Source organism: Glycine soja, chromosome 11 (genome assembly GCF_004193775.1).
Source record: "Glycine soja cultivar W05 chromosome 11, ASM419377v2, whole genome shotgun sequence".
Classification (NCBI taxonomy): Eukaryota; Viridiplantae; Streptophyta; class Magnoliopsida; order Fabales; family Fabaceae; genus Glycine; species Glycine soja.
This window is the reverse complement of record NC_041012.1, coordinates 30,978,326-30,997,373: the sequence shown is the minus strand read 5'-3', so window position 1 is coordinate 30,997,373 and position 19,048 is coordinate 30,978,326. Positions and strand designations below refer to the sequence as shown.

Here is a 19,048-nt window from a genome sequence, read left to right as displayed (position 1 = left end):
AATTTTACTGATCCAAGACCATTGGAACCAAAGAGAATAAAGGCAATTCGCATTTAGTGGGAAAATGTTTACTGAGAGTGAAAAATTAAGCAATAAGTAATGTTTAAGGAATTTTACAATTGTTAGACTTATTTAAATCTTAGGTTATAGATGATATTTATGTATTGACATTGCTGTATTTATTAGAATTTTTTCAAAAATAATTTGAATATAATATATATTGACTGGATTGGTTTGGTTCTAACCTGAATTGGTTATGTTTAGAATTTGCATGTTTGATCATTTAATAAATAAATAAAATATTAAAAAAATGCAAAAACAACATCGATTATATCAAAACCGATGTTGTATTGTGGTGTACAACATTGGTTTTGACCAAAACCGATGTTATGAGTACTATACAACATCGGTTTTGGCATAATCGATATTGTATGGTGCATTACAATATCAGTTTTTTCCAAAATCGATGTGTACTATACAACATTGGTTATGTCAAAACCGATGTCATTTATGCTTTTTTTTCTATTTGCTACTATACCACGTCGGTTTTGGGGAAAACCAATGTTTATAGTGAATTTCAACATCGGTTGAGCTACTTTTAATGATGATCGTTTCAATATCGATTCAAAACTGATGTTAAATATCCAAAATAATCAATGTTGAAAGCGTTTTTTCTAATAGTGTAGAAAAAATAATACTCTATGCAACTACAATAACCAATAACCAGAACAAGTTTAATATCATTTTTCCATATTTTAAAAAATACAAATAAAAATAGAATTCTTTTTTATATTAAACACACTTTTCATTCTTGAAGGTTGCTAGCTTTCCTTTGCCACAATAGAATGATCTCTTGGAAGTCATATTCTAAAATATCATAAACATATTCTAAAATGTGAAGAAAAATGATGAGGAGAAGAATGGGCAAGGGATACATGTGTAAGCTTCTTAAGTTGAATATTCAATGTAGCTAGCTTCTAGACTCTACAATAAAGGAACAAAAACATACATCATTGAATCAGGAGAAGGAAAATGCAGTGGTGTCGTTGTCATAGAAAGCAAAGCATAGGAAAAATGTGTTAATTGTTTTAACAACAAGCTTGTTGATCTTGTTGAGATGAGTTCTGATTCTCATCAACTTTTGTAACACTGCAGAAAAAATTAATCATCAAAGAAGATAGAATAAAAGGTAATATAAAATAGAAAACACAAAGTTGAAATTGATAAATATTTCAAGTATGTTAGAACTTAGAATTGAAGCTAGTTGGTTTATAAGTTATAACTATATCAACTGAATTATTTTTTTCTAACTGTTACTTTCTCTTGTACTACCCTTTGTTTATTGAAAAGTGAAATAATTGAAGAGAATAGTCTTTACCCAAATCTCCACTGACTCTACCTAATTAAGCTCAGGTGTCATGTTTCTTTTCCTGTAGAAATGAACAAGATTACCCAACACACAGTAGGCACAAAACAAACCTAAATTTGTGAACATTGTTTTGTTGTTCTTAGCCGTGAGCATTATCATGCTCTTAACTCTGTACAAAATAGTGTTTTTTCATTATGAGCATGTAGAAAACAAAACTCATAGCTAGCCAACGTATTAAAATAATCCTTTTATTGGAGAGTGATGAAAGCAAAGAAAAAGAAATAAAAAAGCTCACTAGTAGTTGAAACTGAGCCACTTTGTTTCTTTTTTCCATTGCTCCCATTGATCATGTTTTGCATCCATTAAAAAATCTGCAAAGAGAGACATCACTTTGTGATGTAAGCTCCATTGGAGCTTGTAGGCCCAGGATCTTCTTCATCAATGGATTTCTTTGCTTCTTGGAAGATGAATGGCAACGAAATGGAGAAGGAAGAGAGAGAGGAGATGCCACTTCAAGGAGAAGATGAGTTTAGAAGAAGCTCACCACCATAGGAGGCCATGGATAAGAGCTTGGAGGAAGAAGGAGATGAATGAAGGGAGAGGGAGAGAAGAGCACAAAATTTTGCGCTATAAGAGAGCTCTGAAATCTGAAGTTTAATTTTCAAATGATCAAAGGTTAAAAAATGTACACACAAGGCCTCTATTTATAGCCTATGTGTCACACAAAATTGGAGGGAAATTTGAATTTCTATTCAAATCTCGCTTGAATTTGTGGAGCCAAAATTTCACTAATTATGATTAGTAAATTTTAGCTATGGTTCAGCCCACTAATTCAACATCAAGTCCAAGATTCTCCACTAAGTATGCTTAGGTGGCATAAGGCATGTAAAGTATGAAGCACATGCACAAAGTGTGACTATATGATGTGGCAATAGGGTGTAGCAAGCAAATGCTCGCCTCCCCCTCTAAAATTTAATTGGATTGGGCTTCTCCCAATTCAATTAAATTTATTTTCCAACACACACATCAAATATTCACTTAATGCATATGAAATTACAAAACTACCCCTATTACAAAAACTAGTCTAGGTGCCCTAAAATACAAGGGCTAGAAAATCCTACATTTTTAGGGTACCTTACCTACATTATGGAGCCCTAAATACAAGGCCCAAAAATAATGAAACCTTAATCTAACATGTACAAAGATAAGTGGGCTCATACTTAGCCCATGGGCCTGAAATCTGCCCTAAGGCTCATGAGAACCTTAGGGCCTTCTCTTGCATCTTTGGCCTAATCTACTTAGAGTCTTCTATCCAATGCCCTTGCGAGGTAGGATTGCATCATTCCCTCCCCCTTGAAAAGGATTTGACCTGAAATCCCGAGGTTCTTGAAACTCCGGGCTTTTTTTCTCAACACCAGTAAAAAGAACAAAAACATATATATTAGTGGTGTTTGGTATGTTGAAGTAAGGTAAGGTCTGAAAACCCATTTTCTGGGCATCTTCCCATGAAGGAACATGGTTCCTCACCAACTCAATGAGTGGTGCTACAAGTATAGAAAAATATGGGACAAACGTTTTGTAAAAGTTTGTCAAGTTATGGATGCCCCAAATTTTCCTTATACTTGGTGGAATGGGCCACTCAAGAATGACAATTATTCTCAGTGTTCATGGGAACCCCTTGTTCACTATTTAAAAAATTAAGAAAAGTAATGCAATAAAAATACCTTTTTCTGTATTTTCATGTTGATTATTCCTACCAAAAAGTATGACAAACCAAAGGTGTCCCATATGAGTACCTAAGTTTGTATTGAAACTAAAAATAAGAACAATCCTACCTAATGAGTCCCTATGTACACAAATCATGAAGATGTTGGGTGCACGAGTGATTTTACAAAAGAGGGTTGCACTACTCAAAACATTCATCATACCACCTATTTTAGGAATTTGGTGCCTAATAATACCTATTTTGGGCACCAACAAAGCACAAGGATTTAAGCTCTTGCCAACCAAACCCTCATCCAACAACTCTTTTACTTGAGGAATAAACTCAAGCCCAAGAGGTGTGGCACTGCTAACAAGTGTCTTTTTACAAAGGAGAAAATGTAGAGGTTGTCTAAGAGGGGAAATTTCTTTAATATTTGTCTTTATTTGAAAATGTCTTTCTTTCTTATCTAACCTCTTGGAGGAGACACTTACCTCCTTACACTCCTCCTTAACCATTAAAGGTTGTCCTTCTTCTTGGGGGTAGATTTCTTCACTAGATTCTTCCCCTTTTGCTTCTTCACTTTCACTAGAGGAAGGTGAAGTAGTAGCCTCATCTTGGCTACTATAAATGTCTTGGCTCCTCATAATCATGGTTTTCTCGGTGGGGCATTGAGAAGTAATGTGTCTTCTTCCCAGACATTTAAAGCACTTTATAGAGCTAGTCTTTTCTTGCATACTAGCTTTAGGGGGTTGTTTTTCTATTGTCTTCCCCTTATCATCTTTGGGCTTAGAAGGTGCTACCCTAAGATGCCTAGACCTTGGTCTTTCTTTGGATAAGAATGAGATCCATAAGATTTTAAAGTAGACTTTCTTTTAAGTTTTTGCTCTATCCTTATTTCCCAATCTAAGTAAGCCTCTACATTGTCCTTCCCATGAAAGTATGGGAGGTTAATGTTAGCCTCTTGAGGCTTTCTTTCATTTTCTCTCCTTTGGGAGTGAGGTCGAAGATGTGACTTATGCCTTCCTTTGTTTCTTTTTTCCATTGCTCCCATTGATCATGTTTTGCATCCATTAAAAAATCTGCAAAGAGAGACATCACTTTGTGATGTAAGCTCCATTGAAGCTTGTAGGCCTAAGATCTTCTTCATCAATGGATTCCTTTGCTTCTTGGAAGATGAATGACAGCGGAATGGAGAAGAAAGAGAGAGAGGAGATGCCACTTCAAGGAGAAGATGAGTCTAGAAGAAGCTCACCACCATAGGAGGTCATGGATAAGAGCTTGGAGGAAGAAGGAGATGAATGAAAGGAGAGGGAGAGAAGAGCACGCAATTTTGTACTCTAAGAGAGCTCTGAAATTTGAAGTTTAATTTTCAAATGATCAAAGTTGAAAAAAATGAACACACAAGGCCTCTATTTATGGCCTAAGTGTCACACAAAATTGGAGGAAAATTTGAATTTCTATTAAAATCTCACTTGAATTAGAAATTGAATTTGTGGAGCCAAAATTTCACTAATTATTGTCATACCCTAATTTCGTCCGGCGACTATTGCTTGATGGCATGCAACCTTTGATTGACTGCTTCAAAGTACTTGACACCCTTTGTTGCACAATATGTGAAGTCCCGAGACGTGCCGGAAATCAAAAGGAAGCGTTGTTACGCAATCTGTGAAATTCCGTAACGTGACGGAAATCAAAAGGAAGTATTGTTACGCAATCCGTGAATTTCCGTAACTCTTCGAAAGCTAAAAATGGAGTAATTATATGATTCGTAAGGTTCCGTAACCTTACGAAAAGAAAACAAGTATTGTTACAAAATTCGTAAAGTTTCGTAACGTTACGGAAAAAGAATCACCAAAAAAAGCAAAGGGGGTGTATTTAGTAAAAAAAGGGGTGCAAACAGTAACCAAACCCACTTGGGCCTTCCAGATTCTTCCTCCAGAAGGCGGTTGCTTCTGGAGGAAGTAACCTGGCTCGCCTGGGCGAGCTGAGCTCGCCTGGGCTAGCTGAGCTCGCCTGGGCGAGCTGAGTTCGCCTGGGCGAGCTGAGCTCGCCTGGGCGTGCTGGGTGGCAAGCTCCTCCCCTATTTTTTTATAAATAGGGGGAGGAGTGAAGAAGAAAAGGGTTCAGCCTTCTTGGCACTTCGTATTCAATTGAAATTGCTTAGGAAAATTGTTTCCGTGAAGAAAATCCAAGCCGAGGCGCTTCCGTAACGTTTCCGTGGGTAATTACGCTAAGATTTTCAACCGTTCTTCGTCATCCATTGTTCGTTCTTCATTGTTCTTCGGTCTTCAACCGGTAAGTACCCCAAATCGAGCTTTTCAATTCATTCTATGTACCCATGGTGGTCCCCATTTGTTTCGTGTACTTTTATTCTCATTTCATTTACTTTCCGTAGCCCCTTTTGACATGCTTCAGTCTTTTATTTAAGTCATTTCTCGCCTAATAAAAAAATAAAATAAATTTCCACCGATCATTTGATTTGTAATATCCATTAATTTCTGTTAAAATGAAATCCGACCGTTCGGTCGTGCCGTAACCACGTTGAAAATAAAAAAAGAGGTAAAATAATAATATAATAATCAAAAAATACCTTTTAGTAAAATAAAGCAAAAAAAATCAATCGGACGTTTCTCTTTGGGATTTCTCTTTCTTAATTGAATTGACTAATAACTAAGGTGAAACTAAGGCTAAAATCAACCCGCAAAGTCAAGCTCGTCCACAAAAAATCACTAAAAAAGGGATTTTAAGATTCAATACCTCAGTTTTTCTTACCAAGTAAAAAGGATCATTTTTAAAGTTCAACGCCTTAAAATGATCACCTTCCAAGTAAAAAGAATCGCTTGATTCACCCTTAAAAAAGAACTACGTAGGTCTGATTTCCTCTTCGATGGAGGGTACGTAGGAGCAAGAGCCTCGCTTTTGTCGACCTCAAAAATAAAAGAAAGAAATAAAAGTTAAGGTAACACAATTTCACACAATTCTAAAAAATAGGCTGTTGTCCTTTGAGACAAACGTGAGAGGTGCTAATACCTTCCTCAAACGTAAATACAACTCCCGAACTTGGAATCTTCTTTATGACCGGTTTCCTTCGTTTTTTTCGACGTTTTCCACAAATAAACGTTGGTGGCGACTCCGCGCATTTTCCTCCTTTGGAAAACGAACCCGTGAGCCTCGCCTCGCTTGCCTGCAAAAGGGCATGTTGCGACAATTATGATTAGTAAATTTTAGCTATGGTTCAGCCCACTAATTCAAGATCAAGTCCAAGATTCTCCACTAAGTATGCTTAGGTGGCATGAGGCATGTAAAGCATGAAGCACATGCACAAAGTGTGACTATATGATGTGACAATGGGGTGTAGCAAGCAAATGCTCACCTCCTCTTCTAAAATTTAATTGGACTAGGCTTCTCCCAATTCAATTAAATTTATTTTCCAACACACACATCAAATATTCACTTAATGCATGTGAAATTACAAAACTACCCCTAATACAAAAACTAGTCTAGGTGCCCTAAAATACAAGGGCTGAAAAATCCTACATTTCTAGGGTACCTTACCTACATTATGGAGCCCTAAATACAAGGCCCAAAAATAATGAAACCTTAATCTAATATGTACAAAGATAAGTGGGCTCATACTTAGCTCATGGACCCAAAATTTGCCCTAAGGCTCATGAGAACCTTAGGGTCTTCTCTTGCATCTCTGGCCCAATCTACTTGGAGTCTTCTATCCAATGCCCTTGTGGGGTAGGATTGCATCACTTTTCTTAGAGATGAATAATAATTGGCAATGAACTATATAATGTTAACATAAGAGAAAAAAAGTTTTTCTTACCTTCATTTTTGGTGAATCAGCTTTGGAGATCCTCTAAGTAAAATATATAGAAATTTTTGCAAGATTTCACTATCAATAATATACAATGCTCGGATGTCACATGATTTAGATCACATAAATGAGGGAATAGCACAAATCCACTTCTGATAAAAACATATCACAAAATGATTCAATAATTGGGAAAACCAAGTCAACTGGGCTTAGTACATTGCTAGTGCAATAATTGAGGAACAACAATACCCAGTGAAATTGATAGGTGCAGAATGTGACTACAGCAACAATTTCCTTAAAAAACATTCAACAACTTAAGAGCATCCTCCAAGAGGTGCAATATCGGCACACTAAAAACAGATTCACTACAAGACCATTGAATCAAATTGAATTCATTTATTAACTATGTTCAAGGTGAGTTTTTAAATCACATGTTTGTGCATGGTCTTGACGATTATTTTAATTTCCAAATATTACATATTGTGGAGATTTTTAGCTTTCACAAAATGCAATTTTAACCGCCTCTCACGACAGTTTCTCATTTTTGTAGGGATGGGTTAAATGCCATTCACAAAAAAAAAACAACACCTGTCTTTTTTCATTACACAAGACTAGTTTTACAGTTTGTTAGTATGCTTTCTACTTGTGTTATATAACCCTCATTTGGGGAGGGGGGGAGGGAGTTCTAAACTTTGTGTTTAACACTTCAACCACTAATGATTTTACTAATATTATAGTTGGATATAGAAATTAAAAAACAAACACAAAAATGATAGAGGACTAGGTGTGAGTGTGTGTGTGTGTGTGTATGTGTGTGTGTGTGTATATATATATATATATATATATATAATAGAATTTTTGTCACCAGTGACATAATATTTGATCGCTTTAGGCTATTATATTTATTAATAATATTTTGGAAAAAAAACAGAAAAGTTAGTAATTATTTAGTCAATAATATAAACTTCCTAAGAATAATTATATATTTTAGGTTTAAGATTACTTTTTGCTTATTATATTTGTAGTTGTTTCACTCAAGTACATTATGGTTTAATACTTTTACTCTGGTCCTTTAAGTTTCTAAAATGCTTCATTTTTTCTTTCTTTTGATTTTCATCATAAACATTAACATTCTATTAACATTAAAATTTTGAAATAATTGATTTAATATAGTGGTGGATAAAAACCACCACTATCTTTTTTCTATTTAAAAGAAATAAAAAAAAACTAACCCCTCTCAAGCTTGTTGTTACCTTCCTTCTCTCTCTCGCTCACTCTCACCATGAAGGTGTAACTGAAAACCCACTTGACCACTAAGCCGTACCTCAGCTACCCTGACTCCACAGAATTCTCGCTATGCTCCTGCAACACTGACTCTTGGGATAAGCCCTTCATGTCAGGGTCAACCAAGCTCCCCCTCATGTGTAGCTACCATGGCCACATCAAGGCAACTTAGATCTCATGTCCTTAATGAATGAAGGCGGGTCTGTTTCCTTGAAGAAATTCATGACCACAACCTTAGCTTGAGGTAGCACCTCACTTAGCGAAACCTATCTTTCTCATAACAAGAGTAAATCATGTAGTATATCATTGACACACATGTTGGGCAACCTGGGAATGAAATCAAAGGTTGTGTTTCCAGCATTATTTGCATGACATGGGAGGCCAAAACGCAATCCAAGGAACGTTGAGGTTCTTTGCCACGAGGAGAGAAGAGGTTACAAAAGCATCGGTAATGACGCATGTAACCTTCACCTTGGTCTCTTCTTCCGCCATTTGTATACTCTTGTCCAAGTTCTCGGGACTCGCTATGAGGAAAAAACCAAGCTTTTCTATTGAGTTTGACATAATTGGCAAGATGAAGAAGAAAATGGATATGGATCAATGAAGGAAAATTCGTATCAAGGCAAGATACGAATTGCATGAAAAAAGACACATCAAGACATGAATTGAATGAAAGAGATATGATGTGGCCATCTTAGCTGCATATGAGGCGGAGCTTGGTCAACATCGAGGAAAAGGACTCGACCCAAGAGTTGATGTTGTGGGAGTGTGATGACGATTTTGTGGAGTCGAGGTAGCTGAGGTGCGTTGACACGGTTGAGGGGGTTTGAGGTTACGATTCCATGGTGAGAGTGAGGGAGAGAGAAAAGGAAGGAAGCAACACGCTTGAGGGAGGTTTAGTTTTTTATTTTTTTTAAATAGAATAAAGATAGCGGTGGTTTTTAGTCGTCACTATATTAAATCAATTATTTTGAAATTTTAAACTTAACAGAATGCTAACATTTATGAAGGAAATCAGAAGGGACAAAATGAGGCATTTTAGAAACTTAAAGGATTAGAATGAAACTTTTAAAACTTAATGTACCAGAGTAAAACAACTGCAAATAATGAATTAAAAATGGCATTAAGCCTATTTTTATTATGCGGTGGTGGAATTGCAAAAAAGTGATATAGCATCAATGGAAGTGCCACAAAAAAAATAGTGTGGCAAGTGCTACCACGTGGCAGTAGATGCCCGATGAGGGATATATCGGATAAGGCACCACCATCGGTAGTGAGTGCCACCATGTGCTAGTGAACTTCTCTTCAAGCTTTTCAATAGTGATAGAGTTGGGATGGCTTATGCTTCCTCCAAGGTATAGATTTACGAGCTTCTGAAGGTTATTAACTTTTTTCCACAAGCTCCTAAATCTTCAAGCAAAGTCGGTGTAATGGGTAAACAAATAATCAATCCATTAAAATTTTGATCAAGTTGCGCTCAAACTTCATATTTTTATATAAGCCAAGCTAAACATGTAAATTTGATTTGTCTAAATAAATAAGCGTAGCTTGAGCTTCAAATGCTCACCTTGCTTGACTCACTTGCATCCATAAAATATAATTAATTCCAATAATGTATTAAAGAATGATAATTACCCAACAAGACAGATAAGCCTCCAAATGCTACATATTCTACCATCTTGCGAGATCTGAAAATGTAATGATGTGTCTCACAAATCATATATCATCAGATGCAATACTATTTGATGAAACCCCCCTAGAACTAATAATGGCCTTATTGGGGATTCATGGTTCTCTACTATCCACTTCAGTCCATGCATAATATATAGATACAGAGCCTGATCAGTAAGATCAATGACCCCAACCTATGCATAATATATAGATACAGAGCATAATCAGTAAGATCAGTGACCCCAATAATTAAAGAGAGGTCTCTTTAATTATTGGGGCCTCTTTAATGTTGCTAACCATAATTTGTGCATGTTATAATTTGAATGGGTAGATTTGGCTAGTGTAATAAGTAAAGTACCTATAATTAAGGACAAGATGATGAAGGAAGACTGTTGTCTCCACTTTTGCTAGATCAGCCCCTGGACAGAATCGTGGTCCCCTACCAAATGGTGCCACTTTCTTGCTTGTCAAATTGTCCTACCCATAGAGACAAAAAAACTTAGTTGTGTAGTATTTTAGGGTAACAAATGAAAGGTCTTACCCGTGTGTGTTCATTCACATCTATGCAAAGAAAAAAAAGGAAATAATTGTCTAAAAGAAATTATAACTCCTGCACAGCTATAAAACAAGGATTCTAAAGATTGAATAGCAGGGCAGTAAGGTGGAGAAAGCAATAATCCGCATCATTGATGTTTGGAGTTAATAATAAGAAATTTAACATTCTAAGATTACTAATAAAATAGTATTAAGTATGCGACCAAATGGTAACCAACAATCCAATATAAAACTCTAAAGATAAGGAATAAAAGTGAACAATAACAACATATAAGATCACTATTATCCATTCAAAGTGGCTCAAAAACAATGAGTAGACAAAAACAATAAACTCAAAATTTGATAATGATGAGGACATGACCAAGAGCAAGGGCAAGGATCCACTTGAAGGACTTGGAGGACCTATGACAAGGGCTAGAGCAAGGAAAGCAAAGGAAGCTCTTCAACAAGTGTTGTCCATACTATTTGAATACAAGCCCAAGTTTCAAGGAGAAAAGTCCAAGGTCGTGAGTTGTATCATGGCCCAAATGGAGGAGGACTAAATGGCGCCACTTCGTCTCAATTTTAGAGTGTTTAGTTTATATAAATAATGGCCCAATCCATGTAAAGTTGGCTGAACAAAAATATGTTTTGGGTTAATCAACTAAAGGGGCTTTAGTTTGGTTTAGTTCAAGTTGTAATAAGGGCCCAATTGGTAGCTTAGGCATTAGCCTTGGGGTGACTTTTAGTTGTCACAATTTCAGTTACACTCAGCCATTAAGTTCTTTTAATTCCCTAGGTTAGTTTATCATTACTAAATTTAAGTGGATTGTAATTTCCTTTAATGAAGCATATGTAAAATATGATGGTAAAGCTTCTTTATAAGCTAAACCATTTTATCAATAAACACAAGTTGAGTTTTATTCAGAAAAATTAGAGTTTATCTCTTTTATCTTAGTGAGAGTGATTCTCCTAAGTTCTTGAGTGATTCAAGAACACCCTGACTATATCAAAGGTCTTTCACATCTTCAGCCTTGTTCTTTCAAACCACAATTCTAGAAAATCCAATTCTGCCCAGAATTATCTCGTGACCATAACTCTCGTTTTACTCGTTCAAATTAAGTGATTCTTGAGCCTAAATTGAAATTCAAAATGATAGCTTTCACCTTATTTTGGAATCACATCATTTGGAGCCCTGTAGCTTGAGTTATAGTCATTTCTATATTTCTGTCCAATCACCACTTAATCTACGTTTTTACCATCTCATTCATCCATTTTATGCCAAGATTCACCTTATTAAGTCCCAAGAAATTAGCCACTGCCAACCCTTGAATCTTGCCAATTTCCCATCCTTTTCTTAATCAATTTTCTGAATTTTCCAACAAGGTTTAATCCTAGATGATCCTAAGTCAGCCCTTATGCCATGAGGGTTCATATCATTAGGTATCAGAGCTCTGGTTCTAGGATCATCACTTCCTTTGCTGGAAATATTGGGTAACATCCTTCTTTATTTTTTCTTTGCCATTTATATTACCTTCTTTTTCATGTTCTTTTTTTTCTTTTAGGCTGAACCATTGCAAAAGTTAAGCCTTTTGATCTCTTTGTTATATATAAACAAAACAGGGTTTTCCTGGTTGGCGGTTAGCCAATGGTCCATGGAACCCAAGAAGCTGCAAAATCACAAAATAGAACATGTGAATTTAGAAGGACAATTACACACACTAATAGTAACCAACAAAAGGTACCAATTGAAGACAAAAGGAAAATTTCATTCTAAAACAAAGTTCAATGCATTCCCCAAGGTGCAAGTTAACAAGTAAAAATGTCCTCAACATGATGAAATCTATGTGACATACAGTTTCCATCACAGTATATTGCATTGTCAAGCAGCTCCACATTACCTTGGCATTCACACCATCAGGCATAATCTTGTACTGTACTTTGACTTAAACTTCAAATAATCATTACGACCAAACTTGGTGAACCCCCTAAGCAAGAATTTAAAAGAATAATACCTAGAGTTAAAACCATACACAAAAAAAGTGCAAATTTATTGATAATAAATACAAGTTACTTTTCATAATTCAAATTGAACTACTGTGGACAAGTTAGTAGCCATGTCCAGATACATACCACTTCCTACTAACTATAATCTTATGGCATCTGAGGAACTTAAACTTAGCACAACGGAGGGCTTCTTGTGCATGGTGGTTGTTGTTGTCCTTGCAGCAGACCGAAAGGTGGACTTGGCCAATAGCCACTCTAGCACAAGTAGCCAACAACTTTCCAAACGCACCTCGCATCCCAATCTGGAGCCTATCGGCTCCAGCACATGAAAGCATTTTGTTGATCCTAAGAACATGGGAGGGATCCATCCTGACTCTCAAGTGGAATGCACTCTCCAGCGCCTCACTCGAGACATTCTCCTTCTCCCAACAAACCAAATGAACACAGAAAGGAAACTCATCAACACCTTTCTTCTTCATGCCAACATCATAAATCCTGATCTTAGGATCAGGAACACCGTGGCAAAACTATGATTTTGTGTACGACTTGTTTTTAATTTGTCGGCAACACCTTGTAGGTCCTAAATCAAACACCATAGTAACCATTCATGATTGTCAAATCCAGTTCTATAATTATAATTAAAAAAAATACACACATTCAACAAGTCATGAGATAGTAATTTGAGACAAAATAGAAAACAAATTTTCCAATAAAATGAAATCACACATCTCAAGGTTATTTCAAACAAAACCTAGTTTTACATTCAATTTGCAACAACTAGAAACTAACAACACATATCAGCAGCATATTCGAAAGAACACAACTGGCTAAAAGGACTATCGTAAGGCCTTGGTCATGGTTGAAACCGCAATCACGCGTAAGGCTTTAGTCGAAACCATCATCACTGTCGCACAAGTCACGAATAAGTTCCTTTCTTCTTCTTGGGCTTGGAGTTCACGGCTTCCTTGAGGCTTGGAAAGCTTTGGGGCTCGATCGCGAGAGAGAAAGGGAAGGGTGAGAGAGCTGCGCCGTGAGACACTGAAAGAGCACACGAAAGGTAAGGGCAAGAAAGTTGTTGCACCATGAGAGATTGGGAGGGCAAGTAAAAGGGAAATGAAATTTAAAGCAATGGGAAGGGTTTTCAAAGATGGTTTTCGAAAATCGTCCTTGAACACTGCTTTCAAAAATGGGTTTTTTAAACTTTCTTTCAACACTTTCTTTCAATGATGGTTTTTATAAAACCATCTTAAAAAAGTTGAACTTAATTTCAAAAATATCACTGCTTATTTTTCTACATCGATTTTTCGAAAATCGACTTAAATTTAATGACGTTAAATCATGTTTTTTGAGTAGTGACAGAGAATGTCAAACCTGCCATCGACTTGTCATGTTGTTATGCCAAACTTATATATGTAGATATCTATTTGTATGTATTTTTTTTTGTTTTTGGAGACATAATTGAATCGTAGGATAACACCAGACTAATTTGAATAAAACATGTTATATATTTTTTGAGATTTGTTAAAACTATTTTAATATAATGACATTTATAATTTTTTAATATAATTACGTTTGTCTATTTATTTTAAGCAATATATATTTATATTTTTAAATACAAATATAAGAGGATCGAATTTATTATTTTGTCCTGGACTCGCAAAACCTCAAGATCAAGCTTGTCTTCAACATCTCATTCTCGTAGGAAAAGTAAGTGTTTTATTTGGCTACAACCAAAAGCACATGGGTGGAAATCATAACAATGTCCTAGATAAGAAAAACTTAAGAAATATGCATGAAACAAAACCTACCATTAACAAATGCATGCAAACTACTAATGAAATCCATGTAAAATATACTATGAAATGCAATGCATCATTTAAGCTTAGATTTAGTTTCTAAAATATTCAATAAGATAATTAAGAAAAAAGATTGTCATGATAAGAGCTCAATCTAGCATAGATTTTGATAATAAATTCATAATTATATGAGAATTGGTAAAAATAATAATTTCACTCATCTAAAATTAATTTTATCATAAAAATAAAACAATTTTGTGGAAAATTAATAATTTGAACACCCAAATTTTTCCTCTATTTATATTCTTTTTTACCGTTTTTCATTTTTTTCAGTTTTTTGAATAAATATAAATTCTATATGAAAAAGAGTTATATACTGTGTAAATTTTTTTATAAAATTGTCCAATCACAACTCAGCATATATGATAAGTTCAAATGACAGCATAAAATAATTTTACACTATAATTATTTAGACATTAAACTCAAATTATATTCTAACTGTTATCTTATTTTTAATATTCTATTTAGAATCTTATTTTTGTTTATTAGCTTAATGTTAGGGTTAGCTTTCACGAAAGAGGACCAACTACTCGAGAAGAAGAAGTGAGGGGGGGAGAGAGAGAGAGAGAGAGAGTCTAGGTGAGGAAGGAGGAGTATTATTATTCATTATTCTTTATTCTTTCATAGGTTCGTTCTTGGCTTTTATACATGCAGTTAGTTGCATAACAACCCTGACGACCTATAGTATGATTACATCAATGCCCCTAAGCTTCTAGAGTGACCCCCAATGCCATTCGTGTTGCTGCTCCTTCACGGGGACCTCTCAAACTTAAAGCTCGTAGTCCTTCAAGTACCCAGGAACACTACTCCTTCTTCTGGGCCTCGAGGCCTGTGACTCCCAGTTGCTATTCGTAACATACCCGCGGTCTTCAAATAACACCTTGTCCTCAACGTGATGTTGTTCCTTAAGGCACGCCCACTCTTCCCACGATGTTTCATCTGGATGCAGGCCTTGCCATTGTACCAGAACCATTCGTTTGGGCCCCTGGTCTGTCGGAACCATCTGCTGGCCCAGAATAGCTAAAGGTGTCGTGAGGGGTTGATTATCCACCACTTCGGAAGGAGGTTTTTCTGCTATTACTGCATCAGCCAAGCCCACGAAGGGTTTCAATAGTGAACAATGGAACACAGGATGGATGCGAGAGTGTTCCGGAAGTTCAAGCTTGTATGCTACCGGGCTCATCCTCTCAACAATTTTAAAGGGTCCATAAAAACGCCTCGAAAGCTTTGACTGGCCTGTTCCGGCCACCGTGGTTTGCCGATATGGTCTCAGCTTGACTAGAACCCACTCATTTACCTGAAACTCATGGTCCCTGCGATGTCCATCCGCGATTTCCTTCATGCGAGCCTACGCTTTCTGCAATTTCCGGCGAAGGAGGTTGAACATGTCTTCCCTCTGACTGAGCAAATCGTCCACTGTTGCTACAGTGGAGGTGCCTGTTAAGTATTGGGGCAAACTTGGAGGTTTGTGGCCAAATGTAACCTCGAAGGGTGTTAGCCTCGTGGCTGAGTGGACGGACGTGTTATACGACCACTCTGCCCACAACAGGAAGCGCCCCCACGAACTGGGTTTCCGATGCACAAACGCCTGCAAGTACTGCTCCACCACTCGATTTGCAACTTCAGTCTGCCCATCCGTTAGAGGATGATATGCAGAACTCATTCGGAGTTTTGTTCTACTTAGAGAGAATAACGATTGCCAGAACTTGCTCAGGAAAAGCGGATCACGATCCGACGTGATGCTCCGAGGCATCCCATGCAATTTGCCCACCATCTCCATGAATAACTGAGCCACGGTCTGCGATGTGTGATGCGGGGGAAGCATTCCCAGATGCACTCCCTTGGAGAAGCGATCCACAATAACTAGCATACATGTGTTACCCCGATATGCTGGGAGTCCTACAATGAAATCCATCGAAAGGTCCTCCCATGGCTGCGACGGCACTGGGAGAGGATATAAAAGGCCTCTGGGTTTCGCTGGTTCGTACTTCACCAGTTGACATTCTAAACAGTTGGATACGAAGTCACGCGTGTCGTAATTGCTCGTTTCCCACATGAAATTCTCAGTTACTCGGTTTAGGGTTTTGCGGAAACCCATATGTCCTCCTGTTAGGGATTGATGGAACTCCGAGAGTAGTATCTTGATGAAGGAACAGTTTGGTGGTAGCCATATGCGACCACGATAGAGAATGAGGTCCTGAGCTAGTGAATGATTAGGGTATGCATGAGGCTCTACGATCATCTTCTTCCTTAACTCAGTGAATTCGGGGTTTGCCTGCAATTCCCTTCTCAAATCTTCGAGAAAAACGAAGTGAGGAACTGAAATAATGAATAGCGAAGCAGGTGCTGATACTCCTGACCGAGATAGCGCGTCTGCAACTACATTTCTCTTCCCTGCTCGATATTGGATAACATAATCAAAACCCAGTAGTCGTGCTAAGTATTTATGTTGCTCTAGGGTCTGAACGGCCTGATTCATCAGTTCCTTCAGGCTCCTATGGTCTGTTAATATGATGAAATGGTGGCCCAATAGGTACTGCCGCCATTTCTTAACCGCGGCGGTGATGGCGGCTAGTTCCCGGACATAAGTGGAAGACCTCAGCAACCTTGGGCAGAACTGCTTGCTGAAGAAGGAGATCGGATGCCCATCCTGCACAGTGCCTATCCCCAAGCCCGAAGCATCGGTTTCTACCATAAAAGGCTTAGTGAAGTCCGGAAGAGCGAGCACCGGCGCCATCATGACTGCCTTCTTGAGCATGTGGAATGCGCTTTCGGCTTCCGGAGACCAAACCAGCTCCGCCTTGGTCAGTAGTTGAGATAGTGGGTGGGCTATCATCGCGTACCCTTTTATAAACCTACGATAGAACCCTACTAGTCCTAGAAAGCCACGCAAAGCTCGCGTTGATCGTGGCTGTGGCCAAGCTTGAATGGCTTGCACCTTCTCAGGCACAGGTTGGACGCCATCACCGGACACGACGTGGCCCAAGTAATCTATTTGTCTCTGCGCAAATGAACACTTGGTGAGCTTAAGAGTAAATTGGCCATTGTTCAATACCTGAAACACGATTTCCAAGTGATTAAGATGCTCATCCAAACTGCGACTGTAGATCAGTATATCATCGAAGAAGACGATGATATACCTCCGTAAGTGAGGCTGAAACAACCTGTTCATCGTTGCTTGAAACGTCGATGGAGCATTACAAAGACCGAAGGGCATTACGCGAAATTCGTAATGCCCATGATGGGTGCGGAACGCCATCTTGCTGATATCGAACTCTTTCATCAGGATCTGATGGTATCCTTGCATCAGATCGAGCTTCGAAAACCAAACAGCACCTCCGAGCTCGTCGAGAAGCTCATCCACCGTCGGAATAGGGAAACGATCTCGAATTGTGATCGCGTTAAGCGCCCTATAATCCACGCAGAAACGCCAAGTTCCATCGTGCTTCTTAACTAATAGAATTGGGGAAGAAAACGGGCTTGAGCTATGTTGGATATGGCCTTGTCTGAGCATCGCTGCGACCTGGGTCTCTATCTCTTGTTTTTGGAAGTGTGGGTAACGATAGGGTTTTACGTTGACTGGGGCTAAGTGAGGGAGAAGGGTAATGGTGTGATCTGTGGGTCTTGATGGGGGTAGGGCTGATAGAGGTTGGAAGAGAAAGGCATGTTTGGAGAGAAGTCTCTGGATTGTAGGTATCGGGTGAATGATAGGTAATGGCATCTCTGTGGAAGGTTCCATTTTAATGTGGAAAAAGGTGCTGGTGTTACCTGTATCCACCAATCTCTGTAACTGAGAAGGTGAGATCATCTGAAGGGATGAGTCACGATCCCCCACGAGCTCAATCAACTGGCCATTGTAGATGAATTTCATCGTAAGCGTCGTGTAATCAGTGAGGACTGGTCCTAAGGCTTTGAGCCATTGGACTCCTAGTACAACATCAGGCCCCCGTATGGGCAAGACATGGAAATCAACCTGAAATTCATGCTTTTGTATTCTCACGGCAATATTCGTGCAAACCTGATTGCACTGCAATTCCTCACCATTACCAACCGTGACACGCAGAGTGGAGGTCTCGCATTGTTGTAATTGCAGCGAAGCTACCAATTCCTATTGCAGGAAGTTGTGAGTACTGCCTCCATCGATCAAAATTTGAACGCGATGATCATGAATTAATCCGGTGAGGCGTAAAGTCTTCGGTGCTCCGTGACCAGACAAGGCATGTAAGCTAATCTGTGTTGGAGACGATTCCTGCGATGAAGGGGTTAACTGGGATGCTCCAGGGTCCATATCGCGGTTATCATCATCTTCCTCTGTGACAAACAAAAATAGAGAGGATGCACATTTATGTCCCCTCGAATATTTTTCGTCGCAATTAAAACATAAGCCTTGTTCCCGGCGGAGAGCGAGCTCCGACGGTGTTAGTCTCTTGAAGGGGATGGTGGAAGCACGTGGTCTGCTCGCAGAAGGCAGTAGTGACGAATCTTGTAGAGGTGCGTTCAAGGAAGATGGAGGACGCGTGGCACTCGTCCCCGAAGATGTGGAAGAGGAAGGTTTACTTCCCTGACGGCGACTATCGAGGAACTTCTCTTCATGAAGGCGCGCAAATGAAACTGCTTGAGCTAGTGAGTGTGGTTGCATCACTTGAACCTCCCTCCGGATTGCAGGATTAAGTCCTGATATAAAGCAACTCAAGACAAATGGCGCCGGAAGTCTGATAACCCTGTTAGCAAGAGTTTCAAACTCCGAGAGGTACGCTGATACGGTGGTTCGCTGCGTGAGTTTGCACAAAACTCCCGTG

The 19,048-nt window shown here is 38.3% G+C and overlaps 1 pseudogene; it reads right to left on the bottom strand.

Annotated features, from left to right (window-relative positions):
* Positions 1–8,541: 8,541 nt before the first annotated feature.
* LOC114373161 lies at positions 8,542–12,965 on the bottom strand (annotated as a pseudogene).
* Between the last annotated feature and the right edge of the window lie 6,083 nt (positions 12,966–19,048).